The sequence below is a fragment of the Perognathus longimembris genome, chromosome 26 (assembly GCF_023159225.1).
Source record: "Perognathus longimembris pacificus isolate PPM17 chromosome 26, ASM2315922v1, whole genome shotgun sequence".
NCBI classification, from domain to species: Eukaryota; Metazoa; Chordata; class Mammalia; order Rodentia; family Heteromyidae; genus Perognathus; species Perognathus longimembris.
This window is the reverse complement of record NC_063186.1, coordinates 1,607,758-1,632,059: the sequence shown is the minus strand read 5'-3', so window position 1 is coordinate 1,632,059 and position 24,302 is coordinate 1,607,758. Positions and strand designations below refer to the sequence as shown.

Here is a 24,302-nt window from a genome sequence, read left to right as displayed (position 1 = left end):
AGTCTCTGGGTAAAGGATTCGTATTCAAAATATACAAGGGGCTCACAAAGAACAAACAATCCCGTTACCAAACGGGCAAAGGCGTCCAACGGGCAGTTCTCCGAGGAAAACGCCGATGGCTGACGCACACGTGAAGAGCTCTCTGATGACTTTGCTGAGCTGTGGTAAACGTGCACCCACACGCCCCCCAGTGGAAGGGCAGTCATGGAGGAGGGTGCAGGAGGAAGGAAAAGCTCGGGATTGTTGGGGCGACTCAGCAGCAGCAGTCCCCCCCACACCAAGCCCACGGTGGCAGGGACACCCAAGCGCAGTCACGGCGCTCTGGTTTGTCCTGACGTGTGCTCGCTTTTCTGGGAAAGGCCCTCACCCCGAAGAGGAATTGTAAATGGGGGCGCTTCTCCTCAGTCAGTCACGGAGGCCGTGGCCTATCTACCCCAGCAGAGAACACGTGCTCATCACCCTCCACGGACACGCAGGCTGCCGGGCAGGAACCACGGCGCGTGGGCTGCTCGGCTGGGGCCCACGCCACGCTGAGAGACTCAGCACCCTCTGCAGGGTGTGTCCATCCACCAATGGGACGGAGGCCCGAGGGTGTCCACCAATGGGATGATGGCAACAGGAGTGTGTCCACCAATGGGACGGAGGCACGGATGTGCCCACCAACGGGACGGAGGCATGGCCAGCATGGCCCTGGGCCCCGCCCCGCGGGAGGGGCCCACACAGGGTTGATTCTGTAATTCAGGAGCACAAGCCCGTGACGGAGGCTGTGCTAGGCTCCGGGCGGCGGGGCCCAGCCAGGCCGGGCCGTGCTGGGGCCCCTCGGAAGATGGCACTCGGGCTTGGCGTCCACTCGGCCATTCATGGAAACAGACTCGGGTCTCCTCCACTCCCATTGCTGAATGCTTGGATGAAGACCAAGAACCTTGTCGCCCCTGGGCCCCGGTGGCGTGGGGTCTAGGACAGTGACCGGCTGTGAGAGGAGACGGGAGAGACCCCGCCGTGGCCCCCGAAGCCGGGAAGGGCTGCGTCGGTGGAGCATTCCTGCCGGTGGGCAGAGCTGGAACACAAAGGCACAGCCTCTGTGGAGCCAGCCTTTCGCGGTGGCGCCCAGCCCGGCCTTGGCAGGAGCGGGCGGCTCAGGCGAAGGTCCAGGGCTTGTTGCTTGTGTTTTCTCAGGATTCCAGAGGCCGCCAGTGTGTGACCTGGGGATGGAGAGAGGGGAGCCGGGGGGAGGGGGGAGGGAGGGAGGAGGGGGGAGGGCCGGAGAGGGGGAGGAGGGACCTCTCCTCGGAAGAGCCGGATGGGACTCATTGCAACGGGGACGGGTGGTGTGAGTGACCCTTATATCCTCGGTCCTAAAAGGAGCGCACCTCCCCCCCCCACCCAGCGCCTTTATTCAGCGGTTCTGGACCACGGGCCTTCGATCTCCTTAGCCTGGGATCTTGCTTTGATTCGTTGGGCCCCTGCCGCTCACGCTTGTAGTCCGAGCTACTCAGGAGGCTGAGATTTGAGGATGGTGATTTGAAGCCAGCCCAAGCAGGGGAGTCTGAGACTCAGCGGCAAAACGATGCAAGTGGAGGTGCGGCTCAAGTGGTAGAGCACCAACAGGCGAGAGAGAAAAAGCGACAGGAGAGCACCCAGGCCTGGATTCAAGCCCAGTACCAGCACACAGGACACGCGCGCGCGCACACACACACACACACAGTAGAAAACACCGTAGCTCGTCATCCAGGAGTTAATGCGTCACAGACCTGAGATCTAGAACTGCACTGGATAGATGGCAAAGCTGATAGATACCCATTCTGCACCAAGATAAAGTTAGACCCCCCCCCCAGCTGCAGTCCCAACTGTGTTAGAGACTGAGGTAGGAATACTTGTGGCCTAAGGCCCACTCAGGGAGAAAGCAAGGGACCCTAGCTGGGGGGAGAAAAAGCCTGCTGTGCAAAGGGGCTGGGATGCGTTCAGGCGTTGAAGTGCTTATCTAGCGACAGAACAGCCTTGGCTCAGACCTCCTCCGCATGGGCAAACTTTCCTGAGCAGGCTGAGGTCCCTTGCTCCCACCCACCGAGGGTGAGCTGACCTCAGGCCCAAGAAGGGGTCCGGGCCGACAGAAAAGAAAACAGAAAGCCCACGGAGATCGTCGCCGTGAACTAGAACTCCACTCCAATCTTTCAGGTGAAGCAGTGCGTGGTTGTTGTGACGGGGGCGGTTTTACATTTTGCTGAAGGCCGGTTAAAAAGGAAAGAAAAGAACGCCGGGCCACTCGTCTTCCGTGTGTCTTCTTGAGGCCGGTTCTTAGGGGCAGAACTCGAAATACATGTAGTCCTAGAGGAAGGCGGGAAACAGAGACAGTTACGCGTGGGAGGCCGAGAGACTTCTTGCGTCTCGTAACGGATCGCGACGGTTGTGAGACATAATTTAAAACCCCGGATCCGAAGGACCGAACCCCCCAAGGCTCCTCATTGGAAGGATTTCCATCTCTGCCGCCCGCCGATCAGAAAGGGGGACTCGGTTTTTTGGTTTTCCAGCTGTGAGGCGGACTCACCACGAGAAAGCCGGCGGCCAGCACGAGGGCCTTGGTTTTGGCATCGAGGTCGAAGGGCAGCTGGATTCCAATTTGTGGTGGCGAGTCACAAAACCGGGGCCGTGCTGGGAGATGGTCCCCAGGACGGTCTCCTCGTCTGGAGACAGCACCTGGGGGGGCACACGGGACGGCGGGGACGTGTGTGACTCTCTTTCCGGAGGACGCCTCCCGGCAGTGCGGCAAAGGACCCGATCGCCCGTGGACGCCGCCCGCGCTCACGTTAAACCTGAGATTCCACAGGCAGCCGGAGATGAGCACGGCCCTTTGATTTTCACGACGGCTTCCTTGCGCTCGTTTTGGATGCTGAATTTGGGCCACAGAGGCCGGAAACACTGACAGACATAGCCGATCTTTTCTCCCGGCGGAGCCTCCACCGTCAGCTGCGGGAGATGGAAGAACCTTGTGTGGGGGGGGGGGGAATCGGGGGGCGAGGGGGGGCGTTGGGTTTCTAGACCACCCCGGGGCAGCTGAGCGGTGCCACCGTCGGTTTGAAGAGGACTTTCTTTCCTGGCAGGCACACGTGGCTGTGTGCAGATGTTGCTCGCCGTAGTCAGGGCCTGGGGTCTCCCCTGGGCCTGCTCTGCAGTGTCTGCCCAGGCCCGGCACCCCGCTTTGCGGAGCCCTGGCTCCGGGGATGCGATCGCCGTCCGGCGGGGCCTAGCGCGGTCCCCTCCGCCCTGTGCGCCCCCTCTCCCCACCGATCGCGTCCCCCCCCCACCCCCCCGTCCCCGCGGGTGTCGACCCCGTGGTTCCCCCGCGCGCGCTGACCTTCTGCGGGAAGCCGCAGCGGCACCGCACCGCCACCACTTCCTGCCCGGTGGTGTCGTAGATGCGCATGGCCAGGGGCCCCCAACAGCCGCCGCCGCAGCACGGGGGCCGGAGGAGGCGGCGGCTCCTCTCCTCCGCGAAGTACACCCTCTGGCCCTGGTTGTTGAGGACGTCGTAGGTCTTCTGGGTCCCCCCCACCTGGCAGAAGGCTGGGCGGCGGGGAGGACAGGCGGGGCGGTCGCCAGCGGTGCTGGAATGAACGTGCCCAGCTGTGCCACGGGGGCGGGGGCGGGCCCCCCGAGGGAGGGGGCGGGGAGGGCGGGGTCCCGGGACCCCTTCACATCTAACCCCTGTATACAGGTGGATAGACGGACGCGCAACCGCCAAGACGGGGCGGGCGTCCCGGGTACGTACCGTCCACGTCGAAGCGCCGGCGCACCAGCAGCTGGTTTACCTAGCAGAGGACAGAGAAGGCCGAGGGGTCAGGCCGCACCCCACGCCAGCCGGACGCCAGCCAAGCCCCGCTGTCGTTGAGCGGCCCCTGCCCTCTGTCTCGAGAAGTCACGGAGTCTGTGGCCACATGTGTACGTAAAGGACGGGAAATAGGTAGCTGCAGAAGTGACTAATCCGTTGAATTGGAAGGAGGCTGACGACGAAGCTCCGTGCTTCATAGCCCGGGTTTACGAGTAGGAACAGAGGCGTCGGTTTGGTTTGGGGGAGCGGCAATGGGTGGGTTCTCAAAATGGGGTGGAACTCAAAATGGGTTCCCTGCCGTGACGTTCAAAGCACGGTCTCGGTCTCCCTTAAGTCTTCTTCTCTTATTTATTTATTGTTATTTTTTTGTGCCGGTCCTGGGGTTTGAACTCAGGGCCTGGGCGCTGTCCCTGAGCTTCTTCGGCTCCAGGCTGGCGCTCTAGCACGTGAGCCCCAGCGCCGCGTCCGGCTTTTTCTGGGTAGCTTATTGGAGATAGGAATCTCACAGACCTTCCTGGCCCGGGCTGGCTTCGAACTGTGATCTCCAGATCTCAGCATGCTGAGTAGCCAGGACCACAGACCAGAGCCACCAGCTCCCGGCTTCCTTTTTCCTCCCTCTGAAATATCCATCCTACCTCCTTCACACCACACGAGGCTTCCGACATCCCTCTCTTGCTCTCACTTAGAGTTGCCATTAGAGTTGAACATTATTTTATCACAGGGACATGCAAAGCAAGTTACTTTTTTTCCCCCTTAATGTACTTGATGCCGTCAGACAACTGAAAGTTATTCAGCAGTGTTTAAGTTATGTCAGAAATTGTTTCTGGTTTTTTTTTTGTTTGTTTTTGTTTTTGGAATTTAGACAGGAATAGCTCTTGCTATTTGAATTAAAATTTTAAATGTAATTTTCCCTCTCGTGCTAAATGCTTTTGGAGTTATCATTTGTCGTTCCTTGTGGCAAATCCATATTTGAACATGGGAAACGTAAAGCATGTTTCAAAAGAAGGGACGGGTTATCTCATGGGCGTTACAAAACAGCACCCAGCCTGTCATCCGAATTGTTCGCATTGACTACTCAGAGGCAAAATGGGGGGGATTTAATCAGCGCCGATCGCATAAACCGATAGTCCATCCAGTCTCGAGCAATCCAGCACGGAAGAAAAGCCACGCTTCCTAACATTCATGTTGCTGTTTGACCAGGCTATACGACTCAGCTTCTTATTTCCAAGCATGAAAAGAAACGGGGACAGCATTGAAAGCTGCATTTGTAAAACCCATATCCCCCGTCTCGAGGTATTTCTCCGCGGGTCCCAGTGACTCGCACCCGTACGTAATGCTGGGTTCTCGGGAGGCTGAGGTTCCAAGGGTGACCGTTCTAAGTCAGCCTGGTAGAAAAATCCAGGCTTCAGTATAAGTGGAGAAAAAGGCTGGGCGGGGTGGTGTGGCTTGAGTGGTAGAGTAGCAAGCTGAGCAAGCGCAAAGACATGGAGTACACGCTCCAGGATCACAAAAATAAATACATAAAGGCGTAAAAGTAGGAATTGCTTCGGAGACCGTCCTCCTCTGGAATAATTTCGTGTGCAACACATCGCACCCTTTATTACTTTCTCCAATGTCATTGTGCACTGCTTGGTTGAATGGCAACTCCCTTGTACAACTACTTAAAGAAACTAAAAAAAAATAAAAACTAACCATTTTTTAAAGAAATGAACATTTTCCCCCAAAAGAACACACAAGAGCTTCATCGGAAAGCTTGTGCTCTCTAGCCGAAACTTTGACTTACATTTGAGAAAAAAAAAAATTGAATAACCTTAGGGAATGGTGACTAAAATAAATGAATAAATGAATATTACCTCAGCCAGGTCCTCGAGTCCTGGGGGCAGTTGGCTATTGCTCCTGGCAGACTCTTCCTTCTCACTGTCTGTTGAATATTATAAATTTCAGACATACTCTTGATTCTCGTCTAGAGTGAGACAGATCGAAAGGATGGGGGCGGCGTAGCTTGCTGGGTGAACGCTACGGTTAAGCTGTACATCGCTAACCGATGGGGGAGATTCCCGCTCGGATCCCCTGCTTCCATCCCCCCGGCTCTTCTTCCCGCCACCCCTCCAGGGTGTCAGGGTGAGCGGGGCAGTGTCCCGTGGCTGGTGTGGCCGTGAAGAGCCCAGCACGCATCCCCAAAGGGCCAGGGGCCGCTTCTAGAAACCACCATTGGGATGGCGTCGGTGGAGCGCTCACCTCGGTGGCCCCCCTGAAGAGCCTGGGCCTCCACCGTGGTTCCACAACACGAGTGCTCCCGGAAGCTCCTAACGGGAAGGCTCCAAAGTCGGGGTCGACCCAGGCAGCTGCCCAGTAAACATTCCGTTTGGAACTCGGAAGGTGCTGTGCGGAGTTCCCTGCGTGCCGGTTCCACAGGCCTGGGCCTTGTCCTGCTTGCTGGGCCTTGTCCTGCTGACCTTGACCTTGCCCTACTCTCCGGTGCCTTGTCCTGCTGACCCGGGCCTTGTCCTGACCTTGACCTTGTCTTACTCTCCAGTGTCTTGTCCTGCTGACCTTGACCTTGTCCTACTCTCTGGTGCCTTGTCCTGCTGACCTTGACCTTGTCCTACTCTCCGGTGCCTTGTCCTGCTGACCCGGGCCTTGTCCTGACCTTGACCTTGTCCTACTCTCCGGTGCCTTGTCCTGCTGACCCGGGCCTTGTCCTGCTGACCTTGACCTTGTCCTACTCTCCGGTGCCTTGTCCTGCTGACCTTGACCTTGTCCTACTCTCCGGTGCCTTGTCCTGCTGACCTTGACCTTGTCCTACTCTCCGGTGCCTTGTCCTGCTGACCTTGACCTTGTCCTACTCTCCGGTGCCTTGTCCTGCTGACCTTGACCTTGTCCTACTCTCTAGTGCCTTGTCCTGCTGACTTTGACCTTGTCCTACTCTCCGGTGCCTTGTCCTGCTGACCTTGACCTTGTCCTACTCTCTGGTGCCTTGTCCTGCTTGCTGGGCCTTGTCCTGCTGACCTTGACCTTGTCCTACTCTCCAGTGCCTTGTCCTGCTGACCTTGACCTTGTCCTACTCTCCGGTGCCTTGTCCTGCTGACCCGGGCCTTGTCCTGCAGGCCATTGCTTCTCTGCCTGTGTGGCAGGGGTTGAGTGGACAAGGGGGTTCGCAGGAGGGGAGGTGGGTGAGGTCTTGAACTCGGGGCCTGGACACTGTCCCTGGCTGAGCCCTGAGCCCTGTCTCAAGGCTAGTGCCCTACTGCTTTGAACCACAGCTCCACTTCTGGGGTGTGTGTGTGTGTGTGTGTGTGTGTGTGTGTGTGTGTGTGTGTGTGTATGCATGCGTGTGTGTGGTGGAATAATGAATCTGGTTTCAGCAGTCACCATTGTGCACTCAGGAAATGACAGGCCGACAATGGAATTTCGCCGCTCCCGTCATGTCCTTGGCCCTTAGCCTTGAACTATGTTTCTTCTTATCAGCTCTTTCTCTCTGTCCATGCCGCTACGTTCACGGAAAGGTGTTTAAAACATGGAGTGGCCCACTATTTCCCGTTTTAGGAAGTATCCAGGTTTTGTGGGGTTTTTTTTCTTTCTGAGAAAGAATACGTGGCTCGTTCTAGAGAGCCTCCTGATTTCTGGTGGGAGACGGCATCAGCCGGGGTAATTCTTTTCCTCCTCAGATCCGCCTTCCTTTGGTTTCCAGTGGCTGTTCTGAGAGCTTGGAGAGCCGGAAGGGAACGCCGTCGTGATCGCTCCGCCACTGGGGTCCTGTGACACCAGTGGGCTTCGCGATCTGGTTCCACTTCTAGCGCCGTCCAGATCGGGCGGGCGTCTGCTTCACGTAGCTCTGAGGGGCTGGAGCCCGAGGCCCCTCGGCAGCCCAGGGGCGCACCTCAGGCCGCGTGGGGCTCTCGTTTACAACGCCAACCTGTACCCACACCCGGTAACTCCACGGAAACCGCCGCCGCACCCCAAACAGAAGCACCCCGAGCTCAGCGCCCAGCGACTCCGTCTTGTGTCGACATTTCCTTTCAGTGTAATATTCTGAAGTAGACCTGCTGCTCTATAGATAGATATAGATCTATATGTATTCGATATACATGTCGTATATGTTTAATATATATCTAAGGTACAATATCTGTACCTATATATCTAATCTAGGTATGGAATATATTCTAGATACACTATCACATAGGTAAACACAATCTATTATATAAATAACTATAATTCATAATACATTATCTATATTAGATATACAATACATATACATTATATGATAAATATTTTATATAATATAGTGTATGTATCTATATTAAATATATATCTACATATCTACCCATATCTATAACTACATTATATCTTTAACTGTATTACATATCTACATATACATTATAAGTTTATACAAGCTATATATAATTTATATATATATATACCTAATATATCAGATATGTCTAATACATGCATGTATATAAATATATGTTGGTAAACAAATAGAACCAGAATCTGGGCAGCTGGAAGCCCTATCCTACCCAAGCCCCACCATCCACGATTTAGGACATAAATTGTCACTGGACTTAGCAGAGCAACGTCAACTTTATGTGGGAATCAAGAAGGCGTTAGTTTTGTTAGAAAATGGAGAAGCAGGTCAGAGGTTACCATACCAGGCAGTTTGTCTCAGGAAGTTTTATTGTTCCGTGTAAAAACTTCTATGGCCCTTCGCCCCAATTCACAGTCAACAGTAAGTCATGATCACGAAAGCGGGGGGGGGGGGGTGGGGGGGGGAACGACACACGCGTGAGCCAGAACCGCAGGAGATCCCACAGAGCGGGATTTCCAGCCACTGAGGAGAGGAGGCCGAGCCCGCTGTCCCGGTGTGGCGGAGCCCGGGCCGGGTGGAATCCTGGGATTGTCCGGGGCGGGGGAGGGAGGGAGGGAGGGAGGGAGGGAGGGCGTCATTGGTTTACTACCACACGCCCGATCGTTGCTGCTTGTCTCCGGCGTGCTCAAAAAACATGAAGTCCTAGAGGGAAACAAATCGCAGAAAGCCGTTTTCCAGAACAGAGTAAGAAAGGGGACATGGAGGCCATTGACTCCCCCCCCCGCAACCCCGGCTCTCTGGGTGGACGGGGGGATTCCTGAGCTGGGAAACCCTTGCTTAACACGCGTTCATTTAAAAAAAAAAAAAAGAAAGATGACCTGGGAATACATGGTGTTCAGATTTCACCTAAGGAGGACGCTCCAGAGACCCGCTCTGCCCGGGAGAGCGGCGGGGCCCTCGGGAGGACGCAGGGGTCTCGAGCGGGCCCTCGGGAGGACGCAGGGGTCTCGAGCGGGCCCTCGGGAGGACGCAGGGGTCTCGAGGCGGGCCCTCGGGAGGACCGCAGGGGTCTCGAGCGGGCCCTCGGGAGGAAGCAGGGGTCTCGAGCGGGCCCTCGGGAGGAAGCAGGGGTCTCCGAGCGGGCCCTCGGGAGGAAGCAGGGGTCTCGAGCGGGCCCTCGGGAGGACGCAGGGGTCTCAAGCGGGCCAGGAGCGAACGGGAGAGACTTACGATGAGGAAGCAGGCGCCCAGCATCACCGCCTTCATGCTCACCGCCAGGTCGGCCGGGAACTGGATCCCGAAGTTGTCGGCGTCCGTGAAGGCCTCCCTCACGAACCCGGACCAGTGCTTGGAAATCTTCCCCACCACGGCTTCTTCATCAAGCGATTTAATCTGCCGGAGGAAAGCGAGGCCTTGGAGACGGCTCGGAACCTGGTGGAAGAGCCGCCTTCGGACTTGAGAGTAGGAATGGAAACGAAGCACGGTGCCGTGGCCATTCCCTCTACGAACGCTTGCAATTCGTAGTTACGTGTATATACAGAGAGATATTTCTACACGTATTCATAGACACAGGGGGAAAAACAAAGCACAGATCCACGGTGGAGAAATCATACAAACGGTTTTCTGGACTATTGCGCGCGGTCCACTATGTACAGACACAGGGGGTAATAATAATCAGTTATCTGGCTTGATCCCAGACGGTATTTTCACAGAACCGGATACCAACGTGCATGAGTCTCCCGTGACACTTCCGCAAGTCCTCAGAAAGGCAGCTGACGAGCTGCTTCTTTAAGGTTTCTTCTTGGGCTGGGGATGTGGCGTAGTGGCAAGAGTGCTCGCCTCGTATACATGAGGCCCTGGGTTCGATTCCCCAGCACCACATATACAGAAAACAGCCAGAAGTGGCGCTGTGGCTCAAGTGGCAGAGTGCCAGCCTTGAGCAAAGAGAAGCCAGGGACAGTGCTCAGGCCCTGAGTCCAAGGCCCAGGACTGGCCAAAAAAATAAATTAATTAATTAAAAAAAGATTTCTTCTTGAAGAAAGCCGCAGTGTTTCTGCGTGGACTGTTTCTGTGATCTTTCTTGTTTGGTTTCCCCCCACCTCCCTTGTACTGGGGGTTTTAACTCAGCCGGTCAGGTTGTGAGGACAATGCCCTCCTCCTCCCCCCCACCCCGGGCCATGGTTCACGTGGAATTCCCATGCTCAGGCCCACTGGGGGCGGGGCGGGTAATGGAGTGGGTGGGGAAGGTGTTGGGAAGGGGCCGGATTCGAGCTATTGGCGCCATTGGGCTGTTCGTGGGACCCGCCCCGCTGCCCGCGGCGCGGTGCCTACAGGCCCCCGGACCGTCTCAGATTTGGATGGGCACGCTAATGCTCTGTTTCCAGAAGGCACCACGCTGGGTCATCACCGAGAAACGTTCACGCCGCGTCTATCGCTTGCTTCTGTCCAGCACTGCTTCCTGTGAGCACTGGCTATCACTCACAGGGTGACCACACGTGGGTCAGCGCACCTGTTTATATCACGCCCCATTGTAGAGTGATAGAAAGTAGCGAGTCGAGGTCGTAAGACGCGTAACAGGCATAGCATATGATGGTTACGTGTCACATACGCGGTATAGGACGACGTATACTGACAGGCCCGTGCCCTGCGGGTGGAATGGAATAGCGCGCTCCGGGTCACCCTCCTCCTCCTCCCCGGGGTGGGGGGGGCCCACGGCGACCCGCGGCCCACCTCGAAGTCCACGTCGGAACAGCAGCTGCACACCACGCAGGGCCCGGCGATCTTGGAGGACGTCCTCCCTCCTCTCGTTCTGCACGGTGAACCTGGGCAGGCAGGGGTGCCAGGTCTGCACCACGTAGCCGATGGGCACGCCCGGGGGGGCTTGGATCTCGATCTGCCGGGGGGGGGGGGGGGGCGACGGGGCGCCGTCACCGCGCGTCCGGAGGCAGGGGGCGGGGCGGGGGCGGGAGTGGGGGGGCCCTCCCCGGCCCCCCCCACCTCCTGCAGGCAGCACGGGTAGCAGCAGCTGGCTGCAGCGTAGGGGCCTCTCCAGGGTGATGACCTCCCGGCCCGCGTTGTCCAGGATCCTCAGGGTGAAGGGCCGCGACGCCCCGCAGCAGTTCCGGGTGCAGAAGTCCGTGTCTTCCACCGCGAAGTACACCCGCTGCCCCAGGCTGTTCTTGATCTCGTATTTGTTGTTGGTTTCAAAGCCCGTGAGGACTGGAGCACGGGAGAGGACACGCATCCAGCCGGGGCCCCCGGAACGGCCCCCACCCCCACCCCCGGGGGCTCCCGAAGTTTAACCCCGGGGGACGCCCCACGGCACAGGCCCGAGGCGAACGCGCGTACCTTCCAGAAGCTCGACTTGCTGGTGCACCAGGATCTGATCGATCTGTGCCGGGACAGAAGGAACACAGAGCACTCCTGACCGGATTCGAGGCACGTGGGACTTTACACAGTACAGTCCACTCCGAGTCCTTGCTCCCTCCCCTCCCCTCCCCTCCCCCTCCCCCTCCCCCTCTCTCATACCCCCGACCCCAGCCCAGGGCTCGGGACCTCGGGGTCCTTCCGCCAGCGCTGGACACCCCGGACGGTACCTGGGTCAGGTATTCCAGCCCAGGCGGGCAGTTGAGGGAGGCGGGGGCGCTGGCATCCAGGGCGCACCTGCCGGGGCCCCGGGCGGGCCGTACACCGGCTGACCCGGGGCGGGGGAAGCCGGCGGGGGCCCGGGCCCGCGTAGCCCGCGTGCGGGGCTGGGGTAGCCGGCCGGAGGACGGGGTAGCCGGCCGGAGGCACCGCGAAGGCGTCCTGGGGCCCTGGCAGTCCTGGGTGTCCTGAAACGAGAGCATTTATCTCATTTGTCTTTAACGCTCCGTTGCCCAAGAGTCAAGACCAGTGCTCAATAAAAAGAAAACAAGGAGCTGGGGATATGGCCTAGTGGCAAGAGTGCCTGCCTCGTGTACATGAGGCCCTGGGTTCGATTCCCCAGCACCACATATACAGAAAATGGCCAGAAGGGGCGCTGTGGCTCAGGTGGCAGAGTGCTAGCCTTGAGCAAAAAGAAACCAGGGACAGTGCTCAGGCCATGAGTGCAAGGCCCAGGACTGGCAAAAAACAATCAATCCCCACAACCATAAACAAATAAATGTAAATTTCATGTTAACTTTAAAAAAAAAAAAGAAAGAAAACAAAAACCACCCCGGGTGAGTCCCGGGACAGCAGCATAGTAGCACAAAACGCTCGCCTTGGTGTCTGTGCTTTGGGGTTTGCGTGTATTTCGGGGTTTTCCCGTGAAGCCTTCTTCCTCACTACCCTACGTGATCTCACTGCCGGTTTTATGAGCTGTTTGTAACTGAAAATCACCTCTATGGGAAATAAGTACGTCAAGAGAAAAATCAAGAAAAGTGGCCAATTAAAAAATTTTAATGTAAAGGGATGTCCTCCTCCTCCCCCTCCCCCCTTCCTCCCTCCCCCTCCTCCCCCCCCCTCCTCCCCCTCCTCCCCCCCCTCCTCCTCCTCCTCCTCCTGCTCCTCCTCCTCCCTGTCCCTTTGGCTTTCCCTCCCTAGTCAAATATTTTCCCACCTGGGAATGGGGCCGGTGGATACTGGGGGGGAAGTCCCACGGGGAAATTTGTTCCCGTTTGCATGCCTGTAATTCAAGGAGAGGGAAATGAAGGTTTGCATAATAAAATACACATTAAAAGGAAATAAGAGTCCTTAGGTAATTTCATTCGTGTGGTTTTTTTAAATGCTGCGATTTACAAAAAAGAAAAAAGGGGGCCAAAGTAAATACACTTTCAAAAATAATTGCACCTGCTTCCGGTCTAATGCCGCAGGTTCCCGTTTAAACTTAAAGTGAAGCTGTGGGTCTGTTGGATGAGTTCTAGGTCCAGTTCTAGGCCTACCTGGAACTCATCTGAAAATGCCTTATAAAACTTGTTTCACCGTGACACTGTCTTGAAGACGTTTCACCTTTAGTTATATATGTAAGTCTATATGCATATATTAAATACCTAAATGCCACGCACACGTAGGTGCTTCATTCCTGTTTGCTCACACATACACACGTGTGTGAAATGCACACATCTATAAATATGTATGCATGTACACATAATACACACCCATGCACACGCACAGTTGGACCGGAGAAGGAAAACGCAAACGAGGCCATGGCTGAATCGTTTTCTTTCTAAACTGATCTGAAGTCTTAAAAAAAAAAACAAACCCAAACTTCTAGCATGCAATGCATCTTCATTCTGCACCCTTTACATTTAGAGACCTTTAATTTCGTTTTTACTGGGGGAAAAAGAAATCAACGCCAAAGTCGTTCGTTCCGGTCACAGAACTTTCCAGGGGAAAAGCCTTGCAGCCTAAAACCAGCTCTGCCGTTGTAGGCCAGGAACAAACCCTTGTGATGGCCGCACGTGGGCAGAGGTCACATTGCAGGAGGGGACAGAAAAGCTCAGAAAGGCTGGGGACGTGGCCTAGTGGCAAGAGTGCTCGCCTCGTGTCCATGAAGCCCAGGGTTCGATTCCCCAGCACCACATAAACAGAAAACGGCCAGAGGGGGCGCTGTGGCTCAAGAAGTAGAGTGCTAGCCTTGAGCAAAAAGAAGCCAGGGACAGTGCTCAGGCCCTGAGTCCCAGGCCCAGGACTGGCCAAAAAAGAAAGAAAGAAAGAAAGAGAAGAAAGGCTCAGAAAGCTCATCACTTACTGTGCTTGTCCATGATTTCAGGAGTCTGAAAAAGAAGACCTCGGATTAGCAGGATGTCCACGGATTTGGGAGGAGATAGATGCGCAGGGACGTTGCTGTCTGATATTGGGGTCTGATATGGGGGGGGGGGGTGATCCCGTGTTGTGGGCACTAAGTCTCAGTACCAGTTCGGGCACGAGGCGTTTGCCTTCTCCCGGACTGTGAGCTCCTTCCTCCCACATCCAGAGGGAATCTTCTAGACTCTCACACGCCCTCCCCGCATTTTTCTGTTCAGTTACCTTAGTGCAAGCGCTAAACCATGCCACCCCAAACTGCTGGCGAATGAAATCCGGGCCCTTGCCCGCCCTGCTCCTACAGCATTTCGGACAGGAGGGTGGCGTGTCGCCGGCTCCGGCAGCCTTCTCCTCTGGACCCCGAGCCACCCAAGAAAGCCCCGAGTCCCCGAGGCCGACAGCCGGCACCGGCCCCTCCGGTCCTTCCAGGGAATCTATCTATTCCGAGGCTCGGGCCACCCCGGGAGAGAAGGGGCAAGCTTTGCTCAGGTTGAACTGATGAATCCTTTACTGTGGTAACGTGGTTTTGTTTTGGTGGTGTTGTGCTGGTCCTGGGGCTGGAACTCAGGGCCTGGACGCTGTCCCTGAGCTCTTGTGCACTGCACTTCCGGCTTTCCGGTGGCTCATTGGAGAGAAGAGTCTCACGGACGTTCCTACCCGGGCTGGCTTTGAACCCCGATCCTCAGATCTCAGTCTCCTGAGTGGCTGGGATGACGGGGGGGGCGGGCACCAGGGCTTGGCTCAAATAAAAGATTTTAAAGGATGGATTTGACAACTCTTTTGAAAAGAGAAAAGCTCTAGAAAGACTTCAGGGGAAGAAGGAGAAAGAGGAACTCATATTTATGATATGCCCAAAGCGGGAGACAAAAAAAAAAAAAATCTGTAGTCGGATAACAAGGCGTATGGGCTCGTGGGGACCGACTGTCATTCCTGGGGAACAAAGAGAGCTTCAGAACATAACCAGATGGAGACATCTGTTCTTCTGAAGGCCACCGCAGGGGACGGGGAGAGGAAATGGAGACGTCACAGGTAATAGGAACGTCCGCCCGTCTCTGTCAGAGCCGTTCTGTGAAGATCCCAGCATCCTCGCCTGCCCTGGGCTATTTGAGAATTAGAAAACCTCTTAGCAAGGACAGGTTAAAAAAAGAAAAAACAACAAAACAGCGTGAGGCCTGGAGCCAAAAAATTATTTTTTGGAGTATGTCACAGTGACAATGCCTGGGGAGTAGATCCACACACAGGTTAATTTGTCAGAATGACAACAAACAAACAAACAAACAAACAAACAACAAACTCCAAGCCCAAGAAAGGGCAGGCCTCCTCCTCCTCAAGCCGAAGGGGACGGACGGTGGGGGCCGTCCCCTCCTCCCAGCAAGTGGGAAACGCTGGGAGAGAGCGGGAATTCTTCCGGGGCGTTTGTCCAGCTGTCCCGTGCGTTTGTGGAAAGTCAAGGAAGCACCCAGAAGAGAGAGCCCTTGCCCGGGGATCTGGGATGAGGTTGGCTCGGTTCACGGCACGCGTCCCTGTAAACCGTGATAGGACGCAGGGCGGGGCGGGGCCCAGCGGAGCTGTTTACAGATCATGTTTTCTTTAATGTTTTGTACATGTATGAACGTTCCTGCCACCGGAATCCCAGCTATGAAGCCCCACTTGCGTGCGGGAGGGTGGAGGAAGCCCGGCGAGTATGGCTAGATACTCGATGGTATCACTCGAATGAACTGGGAGCAACTGAGGCAGCCGTGGGGTGAAGGGGTGCGGCCGGTCGTTTCTGTTCTCTGTCCTCTGTCATGGGGGGGGGGGGAGTGGTCTCATTTCCTCAGCCATAAAGCGGTTTCTGGTTTGGGCTTTGATGCCGTCAAACTCAGTCACCACGTTAACGCAATCCATGACTCAGGTCCCCATGTGAAGGGGGGGGAGGCTGAGATCCGAGGTTCAAAGCCGGCCCCGACGAACCGCCACGGAACAAGGAGCGAAGCTGCGGCTCCGAGCTCAGGGAAGAGGGCACGGAGTTCAAGGCCCCGGGCCAGCACAGGAAAGAAGCCCTACACCCCGCGGCGGAGAAGGCTCCGCGGGTTCCTCCAGAATCCTGCCCCGAGGGTGGTCGGTCAATCTCTACGTCAGCCGGAAGAGCCTGGAGTTTTCCCTGGGTTCCCGGGGCGGCCCCGCCTTGCGCCCACGCGCGCAGCGGTTGCACACACACCTCCAGTGCACCAGTGACACACAGACAACCCCGTGCACACCCAGAGCCTCCAGAGCACCAGCGAGGACGCAGAGGGAGGGCAGGGAAGGGAGGACCCCTCCACAGCCCTCTACTGCTTGGCGTCCTGGGTGCGGGGGTGGGGGGGGCAGGCGTGGAATGTTCTAGGGTCTCACACGCACCTCCAGACTTCCAGGAATCACAGCGGAGGGGGGGGGAGCCCCAGGTGGGAAATGCTCAGCTTCCTTGGGGTGTGTCCTGCGAGAGGGTGGGGTTGGGTCCCCCCCTCCCCCGCCTCCCCCTCTCCTCCCAGCACTGGCTTGGCTGCAGCCTGTGTTCTGTGTACCCCATTTCCCCCCCACCTCAGGCAAGTCCTGTCACCCCACAGTGGAGAGGAGGCGAGAGGAGGGACGGGAGGACAGAGGGCCCGGCTGGGAGGCCGGGGGGGCCACGGTGGGGGGGGAGACCCGGGAAGCCCCATCGGCAGCCGGGGGCCACCTCCTCTGAACCCCCTCCATGCCCAGGCTAACCCTCGGCGTTCTAGAACTCTGACCACAGTAGAGGGACCGCATGGTTCTAGCACCTCCGTGGATGGCTACTTCCACCCCCCCACACACCTGTGGCCTTCCTCCTTCGGCCTAGCCCCCCTGGCCCCCCGGCCCCCTAACCCCCAGACCCTCTGGCCCCCGGCCCCCTGGCCCCCGGCCCCCTGACCCCCAGACCCCATGGCCCCCGGCCCCCCTGGCCCCCACCCCCCTGGCCCCCGGCCCCCCTGGCTGGGAAGCAGGGCCGGCACATGGCCCTGGGTTTGGGGTGGAGCAGAACCACCGGGGCGCTGGCGGGGGGGGGGGGGGTCTCCAACTCCAGGGCCTCCTCTCCAGGTGTTCCAGTCCCCAGCGACATCCCTCACCCCTGCACACGCGCGATCCAGGATCCGGGACACACACACACGCACACACGCGCACACACACGCACACATGCACACACACACGCGCGATCCAGGATCCGGGACACACACACACGCACGCACACACACGCACGCACACACACGCACGCACACACACGCACGCACACACACGCGCACACACACGCACATACACACGCACGCACACACACGCACGCACACACACACACGCGCACACACACGCACATACACACGCACACACTCACACACACACTCACACACATGCACGCACACACACGTGCACACACACGCGCACACACACGCACACACTCACACACACACTCACACACACAGGCACACACACGCGCACACACACGCACATACACACGCACACACACACACGCGCGCACACACACACACGCACACACACATGCACACACACGCACACACACAGGCACACACACACGCGCACACACACGCACATACACATGCACACACGCACACACACACACACACACGGGGGCCCTCAGGCCCTGCCCCGACCCCGACAGGACCAAGCTGTGGGCTCACCTGCAGGGCCGGGTCAGCTCAGGGGCGATGGGGATCTGGGGGTCCGGGGGTCGGGGATCTGGGGATCTGGGGTCGGATCAGGTGGCTGGCGCAGAGTCCCGGAGCTCCCTGGCGGGACGCGAGAGCCGGCGGTGACCTGGTCTGGGTTTCACTTTCCAGTTGGTCTCCTAAAGCAAGACTTCCTTCCTCCTCCTCCTCCCCCCCCCTCCTCCTCCCCCTCGGGATCACACGGGCCTGGCCGGGCGGGCGGGGGGAGGAGGTGGGAGCTGTCCTTCCCTCTGCCCCGCGGTCCTGCGGCCTTATTCCTCCTCCTCCTCCCCCTCCTCCTCCTCCCCTCCCCTCTGGAGGGGGGGGCATTGCCCTGGGTCTTGGGTGAAGGTAGCTGGATGTTGACATCTGCAGTCCATTTCCTCCAGGGAGGCCCCATCCCTGCTCCCTGTCTTGGGGGGGGGAGGAGGAGGGGGAGGGGAGGGAGGGGGAGGAGGAGGGGGGAGGAGGAAGCCAGGTTCCTGGGCCTCCTGGCCGCCCCCCTGGTGTTGGGTCCTCCTTTACATCCAGTCCCCAATCTGCACAGGCTCCAGGGATCAGGTGTGTGTGTGTGCGTGTGTGTGTGTGCGCGCGCGCGCGCGTGTGTGTGTGTGTGTGTGTGTGTGTGTGACCCGGGCAGCCCCGTCAGTCCGCCCCCCCCCCCCCCATCTATTTGTTGAATTCCTGTAAAAGGTTTTTGTGTTGTTGTTGTTGTGGGTGAAAGCAACAGGTGATCTCCCAGCCAGGCAGGGAAAGAGAACGGAATCACTGCCGGCTGAGGACGGCTTCCTCTTCCCCCTCCTCCTCCTCCCCTCCTCCTCCCCCTCCTCCCCCCCACTCCTCCCCATCCCGGTCAGAGAAGCCCTCAGGGGCCAAGGGCGGGGGCTGAGAAAAGGCGGTTGGGGAAGGAGGGGGAGAGGTGGGAACTAAAACAGAGCGAGGGGAAGAGAGAGGGGAAGTGAATCGCGCACCTCCTGAGGAGAAACCGGGAGCAGGTGAGGGGGGACCCGGGCTTCCGCGTTGGCTTCCGGGGCTCCTCTCCACGCCTTCATTGCCAAGCCGGGTGAGGGGAAGCGCCGGGGTGACCGTGGCGCTGGGGTTGCACACCGCACCCGGGCTCGGGCTGTGCTGGGTTTGCACACCGGAGGGGGCCCTGAGGTGCAAAGCCCGGGCCATGGAGCCTGCCTTCCCCGGAGGAAGGAAGCGATGAAGCCCCCCCCGCCCCCCCGCCCCCCAACTACATCGTGTCCAGGGCGTTCCCATTTTATATTAAAGTAGGAAAGAAAACTATGTTTTATAATCCCTACTTGTGGCCTTGACCCTTTTGAGCTTGGCTTGTCTCCATACAATGATCTTCAGTTTTGTTCTTTTGCTGGTCTGTCTGTCTGTCCGTCTGTCTGTCTATCATCTATCCGTCTGCGTTCTTTTTTCAGCACAGAACCACTTTTCCAGATGCTTTCCGGGCCTCCCGGGCAGCGTCTGCGTGGATTCCTGGACGGCGGCGCGCCTCAGTGCCCGCCACGAAACGCCCGCGTGGCCGGAGCCGAGCCGAGCCTGCCGCGTGGGGGCAAAGTTGCCACGCGTGGGCGCCGACCGCACCGCCCCCGCCCGGCTGTGTCCGTCCGTGTCTTGCGGCTTAGGCGGACGTGGCAGGGCTCCAGAGACCGAGCAGGAGCCCGCGCTGCTTGCTCTCTCTCCCCACCCGCAGCGTGGGCTGGGCGGCGGTTCCCCACGCACCTGTTCCCCAGCCGCGGGGTGGAGGCGCGCGGGGGTTCGTGGCCAGGCCCGTTCCGGCCCGCAGAGCCGGCCTCATTTTGCCTCAAGGTCGGCCACAGGTGGGAACCAGGCTTTCTGCACCAGGTGAGGAATTCACGTCCACGGGAGAGGTACAAACTGGGAGAGGAACGGACAGACGGACAGCCTGGGGGAGTCCGCCCGGCTCCCCGAGCTGCCGTCGCCGTTGGACGGACGGCTACGTAGTTATTCATCTCATTTTTTCCTTTTCAGTGTTCTTTGGAAATACTTTTTTGGCTAGGAACGGCACTGGTTTTAACTAAGCTAGGTCTTCTTGTGCTTATGGAGCCAGGAAGGCTTCCACGTTGCTCTCCTCGGTGACCCAAAGCCCTCAGAGGGAAGTTGTGTTCCAGGCGCATAGCCAAACACAGACCCAACTCCTACCGGGTACGTCGCTCTCTAATCATAACGTGAGAGATCCTGACCTTCAGGATCATAGGAGGATTACAAAATACATCATGCTCCGGGACGTCAGTCAGGTAAAGGTGCAGGAGACCGCTCGCCATGTAGGGGTGGGGTGGGGGGGGGAGGGATGGTACGTATTCCGAGAAGGAAGCTCAAGTTGACTTTCACTCAGCAAATATTTACCCGGCTTCTCCCGCTGCATCCACCCCTGCGCGGTGCAGGAGGGAACGAGATGGGAAGAGGGATGGGAAGAGGCCCGGGGTGAGCCCCACACCCTAGTGGGGGCGTCCAGGGTGGAGAGGGGGCAGGGGGCAGGGCGGCCACTCCGGATGTGTACTAATATGCGTGTAGCTCTACTTTACATCTACCCACCTATCTATCTATCAGGTATTTAATCTATTATGTCCATAATCTGCCTTTCGTCTACCTATCCATCATCTATCTAATCTATTATCTGTCTATAATCTATCATCTACCTGTGTATTATCTATCAGTCTATATATCAGTTTAATCTATCCATCAATCATTTACCTAGGTATCCCTCCATCAATCAGCTTATCAGTCTATCTTCTATCTAGCAAACACTATCATCTCATCTATCGATTACCTATTATTTACCTATATATCATCTATTAGTCTGTCCACCTACCATCTAATCTTTTCTCCTTCTATAATCTACCATCTATCCTCTACCGATGAGCTACTTATCAATCTATGAGTCTATTTATCATCTATCATTTAGCCTATCTATGGATCTATCAGTCTATCTCTATCTGCCTATCTATCTATCTATCTATCTATCTATCACCTCCACCTGTCTGTCTGTCTATCTCTCCATCTACGGAATGAGGATTCATTTTGGACAAGTCTGTGAACTGAGTGGTCAGTGAATGCCCGATTCTTTTCCCCATGGCCTATCCACAGGCCCAGGAACTTACTGTTCTTTTAGTGTCGTGCACGTACACATGATAATAAAAACTGCATCATGGACATATGGTAACAAAGTGCATCAAGGACTCAACTGCTGAGAATGCCGGAGTCATTTGAGCCCAGCCCTCGGGGTGGGTGGGTGGGTGGGGGGGGGGGGGGAAGCCATTTGCCAGGGCCAGCTTCCAAGATCGGAATGCCCGGCGGAAATTCCACCCTGGAAGCCACTTAGGTGGAACGTTGAACTTGCTAACGCTTTCCGGGGCTTGGGGAATTGTGATCTCTGTGAACCACTTTCTTTTGCCTGTCCAGCATCGGTGGCTTTGAAGGTCTGATCCCAGCGGACACTTGTGGGTTGTTTATATTATTTTCTATTGTTTATAGTAAGTAGTCCCTGCAGCAGCGACGGACCTAACTCTCTCTCACACACACACACACACACACACACGTGATGAAGGAGTTGATGGTCATTGCATCCATGGTATAGTTGCACAATCTGGGCTTTGCTGGAGTGATTCAGAAGACGCTTCCTTCTCCACACTTCCGCTTACCTGAATCATAGGTTCCATTATTTTCTTTCTGGCAGCCATTGGTTTTTTTCCCCGGATGTCACCCTCCTTTCAATTATCTGAAAGCTGGAATTGATTACTAATAGGGTGTTTGTCATCTCTGCCTCTCTGTCTCCGTCCGTCTGTCTGTCTGTCTGTCTCTCTTTCATACACTCACATTCAGAGACCACACAAGGAACCCCTGTAGTTCGTGTTGAGAAGAGGTGCTCTGGGATTGCCTAGGAAACAGTATCCGCACAGCATCTGAAGTTTCCCTTAGCAGAAACCAGAGAATGGCCCCTTCAGGAGTTTAAAGTCCATGTATTCATTCACTTCTGGCTTCGAGATTGCCTTTTGATCATTAACCACCATCCACGCAGAGTCAGCGTCAGTATGTGTCTGGACTTTACACCCTGTACCAACAAACATATATAATTTATAAATAAATAAATATTTGTGCTTATTCGTGCTTTCATGCACCTTTTGGTCTTCTCTGTGTCTCCTTCTTTATTCTGGGAGGTGGGCAGGGACTTGGTTGCTGGGATTCATTACATCCTATGACTTACGTGTCTATTTCCTCTATTGACTTGTCTAGCACAGGATTTAGCAGGATTAGAGTCATTATATTCTCTATAGTCACCTGGCTAGCTTAAATCCAGGAACAGCTCCAGAGAAAATTTTATTTCTCAGGAAAAGAAATATGCCGGTTCCATACAGAATATGACTGTAATTACACAGTGATCTCAAAGTTAGATCTAGGAGTTTACCAGTCCTGGAAATCTTTATAGTTTCCTCGTCCAACCAAAAGTTACTGTCCATTTTTTATGTGAGTGGAAATCACACCTTTAAAATACTTCAGAACAGATCTACATCCCCATCATTCTTTCAAATGCATTCATTAAAAAATACTGCTTTTAGATGACTTGCGTCCTTGTGCTCCTATTGCAAAAGAATAGTTAGTTTTCATATACGCTACTTGTAATTCTTGCACAAGGGGGTGGTTTGGATCATACCAGTTGTGCATTCGTTTTGTCTAAAGTCTTCCTTTGCAAATCACTCCCCAAGTCAATGTCCACAAAGTCATGAGCTTGGAGGCATTTGTGCTATGTACCTGGTTTTTCTGTTACCTGCTGCTTTCTGAGTAGTTCCATCTAGTCTGCTTGCTTATGCCACTCAGTCTCAATCGAAGGAAAGAAAAAGCCCTTTCTGTGCATCGGTGAGAATTTATTAATCAAGCATTTTCTACGTTGATGTAGACCTTTCTAAAATAGACTCTGGTATACTAAATAGACCTGCACACATAAAGTAGGAGAAAATCATTTAGGGTTTTTGTTTTTTTTTTGGTCTACTTCTACTTTGTATGTTTTCAATACATTAGAAGGCAGACCGGGTCGTTTTCAAGGTCGAGTGCTCTTGGCACACCTTCCTGCCCTGATTCTTGTGTCTCCTGGCTTTGAGATACCCTAAAGAATTCTAAGAATCCTCTGTGGTTGCAGGGTCTACATTGTGACTTTCCAGCCCTGAAGTGCATTCAGCACCTGAATGAAGCAGAATTTAAACTCAGGACTGATGTGTCACAGCTATCCCAGAGGGCGCGAGTCACTGGTCAACCAAAGCTGCTATTAATAAACTGAGCCTCGTTACGAAAGCTGCAGCTTTCAGATGCCCAGTTTGGGATTTGAACTTAAAGTGTGCAGGGTTTCTTCTTCCAGCCTTGGACGGCTGAGTTGTTTGACCCTGCTTGTGTGGTAGGCCAGGACGCCAGAGCCCAGGGTCGGAACTGGCCTAGAACGAGGCCGATTCATGACTGTTGTCAGGGAATAACTACGCCTGGGCTTGAAGCGGGCAGCCTGGGTTGAAAACCAGGTGTGCCCAGGGAAGTTTCACATTTTCTATTGCTCACTTCCTTCTTCCCCTACCACACCCCGCTCTCTGGGGGAGTGTTCACCATGGGTGTTTCTGTGCTCGTAACACTTGGTTACCGAGCGAGACTTATCACTCTTATCACTGTTATCGCTTCTCACTTATCTCTCTTGTTCGGTGACTCGGTCAGTCACCAGTCTGGGAGAGATGGGAATGCAGGTGTGCGTCTCCTTCACAAAGTTGGTTGACTTCAGATGAACTGCTACAGAGCTGTCCCTCACTGGCTGAGGGAGAGAACTCAGTACCCAGGACAGCTTGCTGAACGTCAGTTCGTCGGCAAAAGTCTCCTTCTGCAAAACAGCTCACCGTAACTGGCGTTCACTCAGGCCCAGACTCTCTGTTTCTGCAATCACCTTCCTGCCTACGTGCCTGGAACGTGGAGTTGTGTGTGTGGAATTCTAAAGCAAATGGCTACATGATTCTGGAGTACATTCAATAAGTTTTCTTATGTTGGTTTGCAAAGGGCGGGGCGGGGGGAATGGTCATTTGTAAGAAACACCACTGCTCTTGTGGAAAGTTTAGAAATAGGTTGACAGCTAGTGTGCACTGAACTGGAGGCTCCCAAAGCATTGCCAAAATGGTGTTCATGCATTGACTTTATTGTCCTTCCTTCCTTCCTTCCTTCCTTCCTTCCTTCCTTCCTTCCTTCCTTCCTTCCTTCCTTCCTTCCTTCCTTGCTTTTCTTCCTTCATTGCTTTGAGGGGCTCAGAGTTGACTTGTTTGTTTTTGCTTGTTTGTTTCTATGTCCTGAAGTTGTGCATTTTTCATTTTCAAAGAGCAGGTCAGTCCATGAGCAGAAATAGATAAACTCCTGTTAACTAGCAATGTAGTAATCCATTTATGTGGTTATTTCCATCTTTGTCATGATTTGGCAGTTGGGCACACATTGATCTATAACTGTTCATTTCCTTATAGAATCTCACTGGTGCCTCTTGCCACCGAGAATGAATTAAAACCATGGTCTTCCTCAAATAACATGTTGGGCACGTTATTTGCTCAACCTTTTCACTTCTCGATACCCAGTAAAAACATCTTTCTCTGATACAAAAAGTGACAAACAAATTCAAAAGGGGACTACTCTTGAAAGACACTTTAAAAAATTCAGTCGT

At 55.4% G+C, this 24,302-nt stretch overlaps 1 long non-coding RNA gene and 1 pseudogene across 1 annotated transcript; both read right to left on the bottom strand.

Moving 5' to 3' along the window:
• Nucleotides 1–8,765: 8,765 nt before the first annotated feature.
• LOC125342607 lies at nt 8,766–11,906 on the bottom strand (annotated as a pseudogene).
• An 814-nt stretch (nt 11,907–12,720) lies between these two features.
• LOC125342608 lies at nt 12,721–17,609 on the bottom strand. The gene is made up of 3 exons (XR_007209246.1): nt 17,570–17,609; nt 13,846–13,870; nt 12,721–12,780 (listed from the first exon to the last, which is right to left on the bottom strand). It is a non-coding gene; the product is annotated as an uncharacterized LOC125342608 (long non-coding RNA).
• Between the last annotated feature and the right edge of the window lie 6,693 nt (nt 17,610–24,302).